The sequence below is a fragment of the Rhinolophus sinicus genome, chromosome 1 (genome assembly GCF_057876585.1).
Source record: "Rhinolophus sinicus isolate RSI-liver-muscle chromosome 1, RSI-T2T, whole genome shotgun sequence".
NCBI classification, from domain to species: Eukaryota; Metazoa; Chordata; class Mammalia; order Chiroptera; family Rhinolophidae; genus Rhinolophus; species Rhinolophus sinicus.
In genome coordinates this window covers 50,563,011-50,573,850 of record NC_142501.1, presented here as the reverse complement: position 1 = coordinate 50,573,850, position 10,840 = coordinate 50,563,011, and positions in this window count along the sequence as shown.

The following is a 10,840-nucleotide window of genomic DNA, read 5'->3' as shown; positions in this document are numbered from 1 at the left end:
TCACACAAGCAGCTAATATTTTATCCAAACCTGATAAGGATCTGGCTTTGTTTCATTCATTCATTCAAGAAATATTTACTATGTATCAGGTCTGAATTAGGCACTTGGTACAGGGTGTGTGTGTGTGTGTGTGTGTGTGTGTGTGTGTGTGTGTATTCTTGGTGGGCATAAGTATACCTATAATTGTGCGTGTGTTTATCTGTATTTGTATGAAAGTTCAGATGAAAACTATTACTGCACTTCCTCTTCTCCCTCCATCTTTTGAGATGAGATTGAAACTATGCATCACTGATCATTTCAACCCGTTTTCAGCTTATTTTGTTTCTGATATTGTTGCAAAAACATATTTTGTCTGGACTTTGATCTGAAGTTTGTAAAAGGAGAAGATGGAGCCTGAGGTTAGAAGTAATGACAGCACGATTATCTTGCCATAGTACAGAGCTGAGGCTACAGGCATCCCACAATGCAGAGGAAATACAACATCCAACAAGTTTTACTATGTGTCTGTTAGGTGCCTGGACTTGAATATATTGGAGACTCTTTACATCAATATCGTCACAACTTGAATTTCACTGTTTCCCTTTAATAATTTAAGAAGCCTGAAAGGATGCAGACAGAGCTGTTAGGAGGCTCCTGCTATCATCCAGGTGGAAGGCAACTTAAGACAGGCAGTGGTGACAGCAGAAAGGGAGGGAAGTGGATGACGTGTGGAATACTGCAGTTGCTGACGGATTGGTATAGAGTTTGAGAAAGAGAATGATGTCTGGATCGCTGCAATAGCAGAAGCTGCTATAGTCACTGAGATGTGGAAACAGCAAGTGACAGCATTAGTGGAGAGAACATGATTAATTTGTCTTAATTTGCCTGATTCGTGTTGGATTTAAGGTGTTTTTGAGACCACTAAGGAGATATATAAGGAAATAAATGCCATGGCATTCAAAGGACAGACCTGGGCTAGAGAGATAAATTTTCAAGTCACAATTATATAGATGGACATACAGCTTGACTTAAGGAAAAACTCTAGAGCAAAAAGAGAACATACCAGCCCAGGACGGAGCCTTTAGAAAGTGGAAACCAGAATAAGAGTGTTTCAAAAAGGCTGAGGCGGGGATAGTCTACAGTGTTAAAATGTTGCCAAAAGTCAAGTAAAATAAGAAGTGGATTGACAAACGATTTTATAACTGAATATAGTTTCTGGCTAAGGAGAATCTTATTAATGAAAGAGAGAAAGAGGGAAGAAGGGAGGGATGAAGAAAAGGAGATCATTTTTAAGAAGAAAAAAAAAATCCTAAAGGCATGATTTTTGGCACTCTGTACCTATGGATTGAGGATTCCAAAATTCAGACTCCTCTTCAAATTATCTTCTTTGGCTAGCAAGCAGAAAATAACTTTCTTTACCTTTTTATAGATTAGAATTGTCAGTGTTCTCCCTTAAGAAGAATTCTAGATGTAGAATTTCTTAGCTTAAAAAAAAAACACCTTTCACCGCCTACATCAACATACTTCAGGAGGACATGTTGGGCTCAGTGAGCCTCTCGACACCCCATAAGATCCAGTTCACGACATCTCTACAGCCTGGAGCTCCCAAGTCGGTTGGCAGTCAGTAACCCAGGAGATTTATTTTATAATCATCAGTTAGACAACCCAAAACTGGCTATATGTGTAGAAATTCCTTTATGCTCAGGGGTAAACCAGCTTTGAGATAGGCGTAGAAGCCTATCCAATCAAACAAAACTGTAGGCTATTACTACACTATACAATTTTTGACACATGATTTTTCCCCCCTTTGGATTTTCTTAGCAGATAGAATTTTAGACTAGAAGTGCAGACACCTGAACTTAGTTTTGTTAAATCACCAACTTACTTCATGATGTGGGCAAGACGTCTAACCATTCTGCGCTTCAGTTCCCTCATCTTTAAGTTTAAAGAAATGGGTAAGGGGGGTGGGGGGTGGGAGATGAAGGTAAGGGGGATCAAATATATGGTGATGGAAGGAGAACTGACTCTGGGTGGTGAACACACAATGGGATTTCTAAATGATGTAATACAGAATTGTACACCTGAAATCTATGTAATTTTACTAACAATTGTCACCCCAATAAATTAAAAAAAAAAATGTTTTTCCTACCTATGCTTCATTATTGTCATAGTGATGAAAGGCTATGAACATAAATGTTCTCTAAAAGCCACCAAATGATATCAAAATGCCACTGAACTTTTTCAATAGCAGTTTCAACTTATTATGAATATGACTTAAATTTCCAAAGATGGTTACAGAACAGCCCTCTAAAGCAGTTACAGCAGAAATTTTAAAACTTTGGTTTATTTAGGCATCATAGTTCATATCCTATAATTTCCGTGGTTATTTTTAAAAGTTCTACACTGATGCTGTCTCAAAAACAAACAAATAAACCTACAAATAAATGTCTTGCTTTGGCTTTACCTAAACAATTAAAAAAAAAAAAAAAAATCCACCTTATCCAGATGGTAAAAGTCACCCCTATCAGCCACTCCAGTTCTCACTCTCTCTATGAGACCTTCCCAGACTTTAGCCCATTGTGACTGCCCTGTCCTCTGGTTCCACAGCCACAGGGACCAGCAAGTGCTATGCTTTCTTACTCTGGTCTCTACCTGTTCTGGTTATGTGGGTGTTCTGCCTCACCATGTTCAACTGTGGTAATGAGAATTAGCACTGAGAAATCCAAAGTACCACCTGTAGTTCTTTTGTAGCTACTCACAGATCCTAACCCACAGACACATATGTTTGTTCCATTCTTAAATCAAAATGGCATAAGAAAATGTGTGGGGTCAAGAATAAAAGGCTCAAACATTAGAAAACTCAAGTTCTAGCTCAGCTCTGCCACTTGCTAGCTGATGGCACTGAGTAATTCACTAAACGTCCCTGGCCCTTCCTTACCTGTAAATGAGAAAGTTGGGCTAAGCCCAGTCCCTGCGAGTTAATTCTATGAAAATCAAGGTTGCATTTATTGATTCCTTCCAGCCATTACCTTCAAAATCTCTCCCTAAAAAGTTCACAACACCCAAGGTGTGTTTTCAGAGTCTAATCTCTGGTTACTGTTAGTAACTATTAATTCTAGTATTAAAAAATATTCATTGAGCCCCTTCTATATGTCATGCCCTGTGCCAAGCACTTTCCCTGAATTATCTCATTTAATACTGCCAATCAGGACTTGTAGTGCAAGCGATAAAAAACAATTTTGGCTAATTTAAGGAAAATATCAGGTAGCTCACAGGATTACCAGAAGGGATAGAGAATCACTTTTGAGGTTCTACAGGCTGTAACACCACCTAAAATTATACCACTGAACCAGTTCAGTGAGGCAGCCACTGCTGCTCTGGGATGTGGCTAGATGTACTGCTGTACTGCTGACACTCCTAATTGTGGCCACTGAATGCCACCACTGGCACTGTCATCCCTGCCACCACCATTCCCCAGGAACTTGGTTGTCCTGTTACCATTCCCTATAAGTTCCTTTTGACCTGCAATTCTGGGGCAGGTGCCTGTACCCTAATAGTAAGGAAGGCTGGGAGAGCAAGTAGCTGGTGTTATACTTATCATGAATGTGTTCCTTAAACATAGAAAGGAGAGTCCACATGCTGGACAGTAAAAAAGAATGACAAATGTCCACTCTAAGTACCTCCACTATTATAATTCCTACTTGTTAGATCAGGAACCTGATAGGTTATATAACTTGCCCAAGCTCAGAGAGATGGCAAGTGGCCAAGCCAATAATACTCTGCTTCCTTCAGGCTCAACAGCTTCCATTGAATGGGAGACTTCAAGGACAAGTTAGTTTGAGCTGTAGATTTCATTTATCTTCACCACCTTTATCATTGTCATCACCAAACTCATGATATTTAAAGACAATCTACAAAGTTGTGAATCAGTGACAAATCTACCCTTACCCCCCCACCGCCGCCCAAGTCTCGGGGATGTACTTGTTGATACTGATAGACAGGAAGATGTACTTCGATGAAAATATTTTTAAAAGTAGTTTCCATAGACAGAATCAGAATGGATAAACAGCTCTGGTCAGGGGCAAAATCCTAACTCATAACTCGGGATCCAAAGTTTAGCACCAGGCCAATGTTAGAAACAGTGTTTTCATCTCCTAAAACAGCTACCATTTTGCAACTAGACTCAAAAACAACTCTCCAAATTGCAACCTGTTCTCCCCACAGCTGTTTCCACTGCAATTATGAAAGAGGAAAGTTGCTGGTCCTCTGATAATAACTTAGCCTCGTTGAGAGAACACTGTACACTTAAATAGCGGGATTCATATCAAGAAAGCCCGAGGAAAGAAGTCCTCTTCCCCAACCCCCTCACATACCCTTAAACAGCATCTTCCCAGAGCATAAGAGAATTGCTATACAGTCGATTTCTGGTGGTGTGTGCTAACGGGGAAGAGACAGAAGGGCAGCATGGATGAATGAAACCTATGGCTAGCCCCCAAACCACGTTGTATGGTTATGAGCATCAGTCTCGTTTACCATAAACCTTCTGCCAAAACTGAAAACGAGAAACAAAATCTCTAATTGGGGGTTGCTCTCCCCACCCTTCCCCCCAGCCCTGGCTGCCAGTCTCTTTGTAGAGTTGGTAATAAGCTGGTAAAGGGCCCAAAAACCAGCACAAAGGCAATGACAGGGAAAATCCAATGGCGGGGGCAATCCTCAGAAACCAGAAAGGCAGCTACTCCCTAATGAAGGAACAAAGAATCAGCTACATTCTTGCTGCCCAAGCAGAAAACTTCATGTGAATCTCTTCAAATATTGAGCTTTAATCAATTTCTAGGAGTTATTTTGATTTCCCTAAACCTATATGTATAATCTTGTCCACCTCAATGTAGAAAGTGTGTGAAATATGTGTACTCGACTTGCCCTTAGTCATCTGATTCTAATTTAAATACACTCTTCCCAGCTTCCTATTCCAATCATAACTATATTCATTGTACTTATCATAATAATTCGCCTAAAACAAGCAATAAAAAAAGAGTGGTGCTTCCTCCTGTGGCAAAGAACTTTCCCAAAGTGTAAGCCTGCCAGCAATTACATGCCTTTCACTCCAGTGCCTTGACCATTGCTAAGAAAGCCTCTTGGTCCATTGGAGCTGCAGTCCTTGCAAAAGAGGGCAAAAACAACAGACAAAAAGGATGAACTCTCAGAGCAGTAATTTTTCAAATGGTTCCATACTCTAAACTCGACTCTTTGTGAGGAACAGCCATTGGAGCGACTACTTAAAGGTCTGACACCAAGAGAATTTGGAGAGAATGTTCCCTATCCGGAATGACGAAGAATGGTGTCTTTTAAAACAAATAATAATGGCTTTATTTGCAGACACTTTAATTGCCAACCACAACAGCATGATTAAAAGGATACCATTTGTAGGGATTTTGAAAGAATGGAATAAATTTTAGAAAGGTCTGTTGCTCTCCTTTGTAATCTTGACTGGATTCGTTTATTTTACATATCCAAGGGTGAAAGCACTGTGATCAATATGAATAGCCCCAGCAGTGACTCAACAGAAGAATTTCTGTGCCTGCTTTGGGTCCATCACTCTGAGAAGCTGATGAACCAAATTTGAGCATGTCAAACGGATGTTGCAATAGAGTAGGATGAGTTACCCAAGATCACACAGCCAGGTCAACAACGTGGTCTTCTGACTCTGCTCAGGGCACTTTCCCCTCCATTGTTTAGACTTTCTGCTTTAAAGAAGACACACATCAACTCGGTGAGGAACAAAATGTTATGAAATATCATCATTAGCTAAAAACAGCTACTCAAACTGAGAAGGATTATACACAATGAGACGCTATCTTCACTGCTCTTTCCCAAGTGTATTTTTAAATATCCTTGTAGTACTTTTGAAAATGTCTGCAGTTCTCTTTATATGAAGCGCATCCTCCCCATGCTTGCTTCTCCAAATTCTACTTGGTCTTTAAAGTTCAACGTGAGCCTGCATTACTCTTCCAGGAAGCTTTCTCTGATCACCCTGGTCCTCCATACCCCACCACTCATCAAAACAGAGACAGTACAACAAGGAGGTGACAAATTGGGGTTTTAATTACACTAATCTAGGTCTGGATCCAAAATCTGCTCTTTACCAGGTATACAGGTTTGTATGTATTACTTTTCTGTGAGGTAAAGTCTCATGTTTTGTTTATACCATATTTAGTTTAAAAACAAAACCTTTTTAGCATTTATTATCTAATCTAGAGCTTTCCAAACAGTATTCCAAGAATATTTGTGGCCTAAGAATGGATTACACTGGTCAAAATCAATCTTGTCGACATTTGGGACAGTGAGAGAGTTTGCGGCAACTGGGGTGACCAGAGTCTGCCAGGCTCACCACCTCCGGCCATGAGCAGCTACACTTTGTTCCCATAAGAGACAAGTTGATTCTAGCACTTCAACCAACATGCTGAGCACAGTGAAGAGCGTCCTCTACTCCCAGGTCATCTGTGTCAGCCGCCAGGTATGGAGTAGCCACCACTCATCATGGATAAGAGACTCAAAGTTGTAAAGAGTAGTCCAAGGTTGGGCCAGTGGTGGGGGTGGAAATAGGCAACTAGACAGTGAAGACAGAGGCTACTGAAAGGCTCAGCTCTAAGCACCAGACCCAAATTTCTGTCTTCACTTATTTTAGATACTTTGTCCATTTAAGGCCAATCTAACCTTTTTAATAATATCCAACCCAGCTGCAGAGGACTGATTTTTAAAACATCAAGTGAATAGTAATACCACAGAAAATGTCAGAGTAGGAAGCCCCAGGAATATGTTCCACCCCAAAGGAACTATTGAGCTGGCAAGGACTGTCAAATCAACTATTTTGGATCTCTGAAGCCAATCAAACATTTACAGACTCCAAGAGATGGCTTGAATAAGAAAGAGGTTAGTAAGTTTCAGAGAATTTTGGTATTTTGCATAGTAACTGCTATCTCCCATCCTAGTCATGCAGCAGGCAGCCATGAGGACAATGGCCTACTTTCCTGGTGTGACAGGGTGGGACATGAGGATTTTGTCCTCTAAATATTGATCAGTTGTGTATTTTGATCTGCCCAGTGGATCATTGAAGGTGGCCATTGTTTCAGTTCTCTTGGGCTGAAGTCAGTTTCCTTGATGGAATCTGTCAAAAGGATTTAAAGAGACAAAATCCTTTTTTCCCCTTGTCTAACTGGATCCATGTATTAAAGTAAATTCCTGTCAGGTCACCAGCTAGCCATAGAGATAATGGAACAGAGAATTCAGTGACTATACGTGACAAGGAATATTGTTTCAACAAGAATCACCACATTACAATATTCAAAATGTCCAGTTCTCAATTAAAAAATTACAAAGCATATGAAGAAATAGGAAAGTATAGCCATTCATGGAAAAAAAAAAAAAAAGACAAAAACATCCCTGAGCGAGGAAGCCAAGACACTGAACTTACCAGATAACAATGATAAATTAACTGTCTTAAATATGATCAAAGAGATGAGGTAAACCAAGGATAAAGAACTACAGGAAATCAGGACAATGATATATAAACTCTCATATATCAAGGAGAGACTATCAATAAAAGAGATTGAAATTATTAAAAGGAACAAAATGGAAATTCTGAAGCTAAAAACTGAAATAGTTGAAATTTACTAGTAGGGTACAACAGCAGCTTTGAGCAGGCTGAAGGAAGAATTGGAGAACCTAAAGATATAGCAATTGTAATTACCCAGTCTTAGGAGCAAAAAGGAAAAAAAGAATGAAGAAAAGGGAACAGAGCATAATGGACCTGTGGGACACCATCAGGCAGACTAATGTACATATTATGAGAATCTCAAAGTGAGAACAGAAAGAAAAGGGCAGATAGATTATTCAAACAATGGCTGAAAACTTCCCAAATTTGATGTAAAACATAAGCTACATTTCCAAGCTCAACAAACTCCAAGCAGAGTGAGTTTAGAGACCCACACTGAGATATTTTATAACAAAACTATAAAAAAAAAAAAAAGACAAAGAGAGAATCTCGAAAGCAGTAAGAGAGAAGTCTTGTACAAGGAATCCTCAATAGAATTAACTATTTCTCATCAGAAACAATACAGCAGGTAGATGAATTATTAATTTAAAGTGGGGAAAAATAACATGTCAACCAAGTTTCTATATCTGGCAAAAACTATCCATCCTTCAAAAATGAAGGCAAAATTAAGACATTTTCAGAAAAACCAAAGCTAAGGGTGTTTTTCACTACCTTACAGACCTGCCCTATAAGAAATTTTAAAGGGAGTCCTTCAGGCTAAAACCAAAGGACACTAATTAGTAACTTGAAACCATTCAAATAATTAAATATCAATGGTAATAAATATCAAATGGTAAATAAAATCACTAAGGTAAATGTAAAAGGTAGCATTTTATATTTTTGTTTTTATCTCTTCTTTTTGTTTTCTATACGTTTTAAAACTAAATTTGTTAAAAATAGCTATATATTTCTATCAATTGGTACACAGTGTATAAAGATGTGATTTTGTGACACTAAAAACATTAAGATGAGGGAAACAGAACAAGAAAAGAGCAGAGTTAGTGGATGCTATTGAAGCTAAGTTGGTACCAATTGAAACTATATTGTTATAAATTTAGACCCCAAAACACAGATAGATTCAAAGTGAAAGATAGTAAAGCTGTTCCATGCAAATAGTAACCAAAAGAGATCTGGGGTGGCTACACTTATACCAAACAAATTACTTTTTAAGTCAAAAATTGCTTCAAGAGACAAAGAGGGCATTATATATTGATAAAAACATCAACTCACCAGGAAGATATAACAAATATAAATATATACACACCAAACAAAAAAGCTACAAAATATATGAGGAAACACTGACAGAATTGAAGGAGAATATAGATAGTTCTACAATAATAGAGACTTCAATACCGCACTTTCAATCATTGATAGAACATCTCGACAGAAGATAAATAAGAAAATGGAGGATTGAACAATACTATAAACCCACTAAACCTAACAGACATATAGAGAGCACTCTATCTAACAACAGCAGAATACACAATCTTCTCAAGTGCGCATGGAACATTCTCTAGTATAAGCCACACGTTAGGCCATAAAACAATTCTCATCAAATTTTAAAAGACTGAAATCACACAAAGTATCCTCTCTGACCACAACGGAATGAAGCTAGAAGCCAACAACCAAAGGAGACTGGAAAATTCACAAATATGTGGAAATTAAACAACACACGCTTAACCTTCCAATGGATCAAAGAATAAATCACTAAGGAAATAATAAAATACTTTGAGATGAATTTTTTAAATACACTAAAACTTACCAATAAAGCTAAAGCAATGATTAAAGAAAATGTATAACTAGCTGTAAGTGCCTGTATCATAAAAGAAAAGACGATAACACATCAACAATCTAACTTGACGTCAAAAGAACTAGAAAAAGAAGAGCAAAATCAACCCAAGACTAACAGAAGAAAGTAAATAATAAAGACTAGAGCAAAGATAAATAAAATAGAGAACAAAAAAACCACAGAGGTGATTAACAAAACCAAGAGTTGGCACATTGATAAGAACAACAAATTCACAATTTTTTAGGTACACTAGTTTGGAAAAAAAGAGGAAAGATACCAACAACTACAATCAGAAATAAAAGCATGGACATTACCACCAACCTTACAGAAGTGGAAAGGGATGCAAGAGAATACTATAAACAATTTTACACAAACAAATTCGATAATCTAGATGAAGTGGACAAATTCCTAGAAACGTAGAAGCTGACTCAAGAAGTAGAAAATCTTAACAAACCTATAAAGAATAAAGACATTAAATCAGCAATCAAAAAGCTCCCAACAGAGCAGATTCTAGGACCAAATAGCTTCACTGATGAAATCTAACAAACATTTAAAGAACAATCAATGCCAGTTCTACTTAGCTCTTCCACAAAAATACAAAATGAGGGAACACTTCCTAATACATCCTGAGATCAGCATTATGTTGACACCAAAGTCAGATAAAGTTGCCACAAGAAAGAAAACTATAGACCAATATCCCTTACAAATATAGTTGCAAAAATTCTCAATGAAATACTACCAAACCAAATCCAACAGCACATTAAAAGGATTATATACCATTATCAATTGGCATTTAACCCAGGAATGCAAAGGGTAGTTCAACATAAGAAAAACAATACACATAATACACCATACTCATATTAATAGAGCAAAGGCAAAACACACATGATGATCTCATTAGATGTAGAAAAAGCATTTGACAAAATTCAACACCCTTTCATAGTAAAATAAACTCAGCAAACTAGGAATAGAATGGAAATTCCTCAGCATAATGAAAACCTCAATATTTATGAAAAACCAACAACTACATCATACTTAATGTGAATGACTGAAAGCTTTTTTCCAAAGATCAGGAAGAAGACAAGGGAGCCTGCTTTCAGCACTGCTATTCCACATTGTACTGGAAACCCAACACAGAACAATTAGGCAAGAAAAAAGAAACAAAAGAATCCCAATTGGAGATAAAGAAGTAAAACTATCTCTTTTTATACATGGCATGATTCTACACGTAGAAAATCTCAAAGAGCTACAAAAAAAAAAAAAATAAAATAAAACAGAGCTAACAAATTCAGCAGAATTGTAGGGTATAAGATCAATGCATAAAAATCAGTTTGTTTCCGTACATTAGCAATGAATAATCTAAAAAAGAAATTAAGAAAACAATTCCATTTGCAATAGCATCCAATAGAATAAACTACCTAGGAATGAATTTAATTAAGGAGGTGAAAGACATACATTGAAAACTACAAAACATTGCTTTT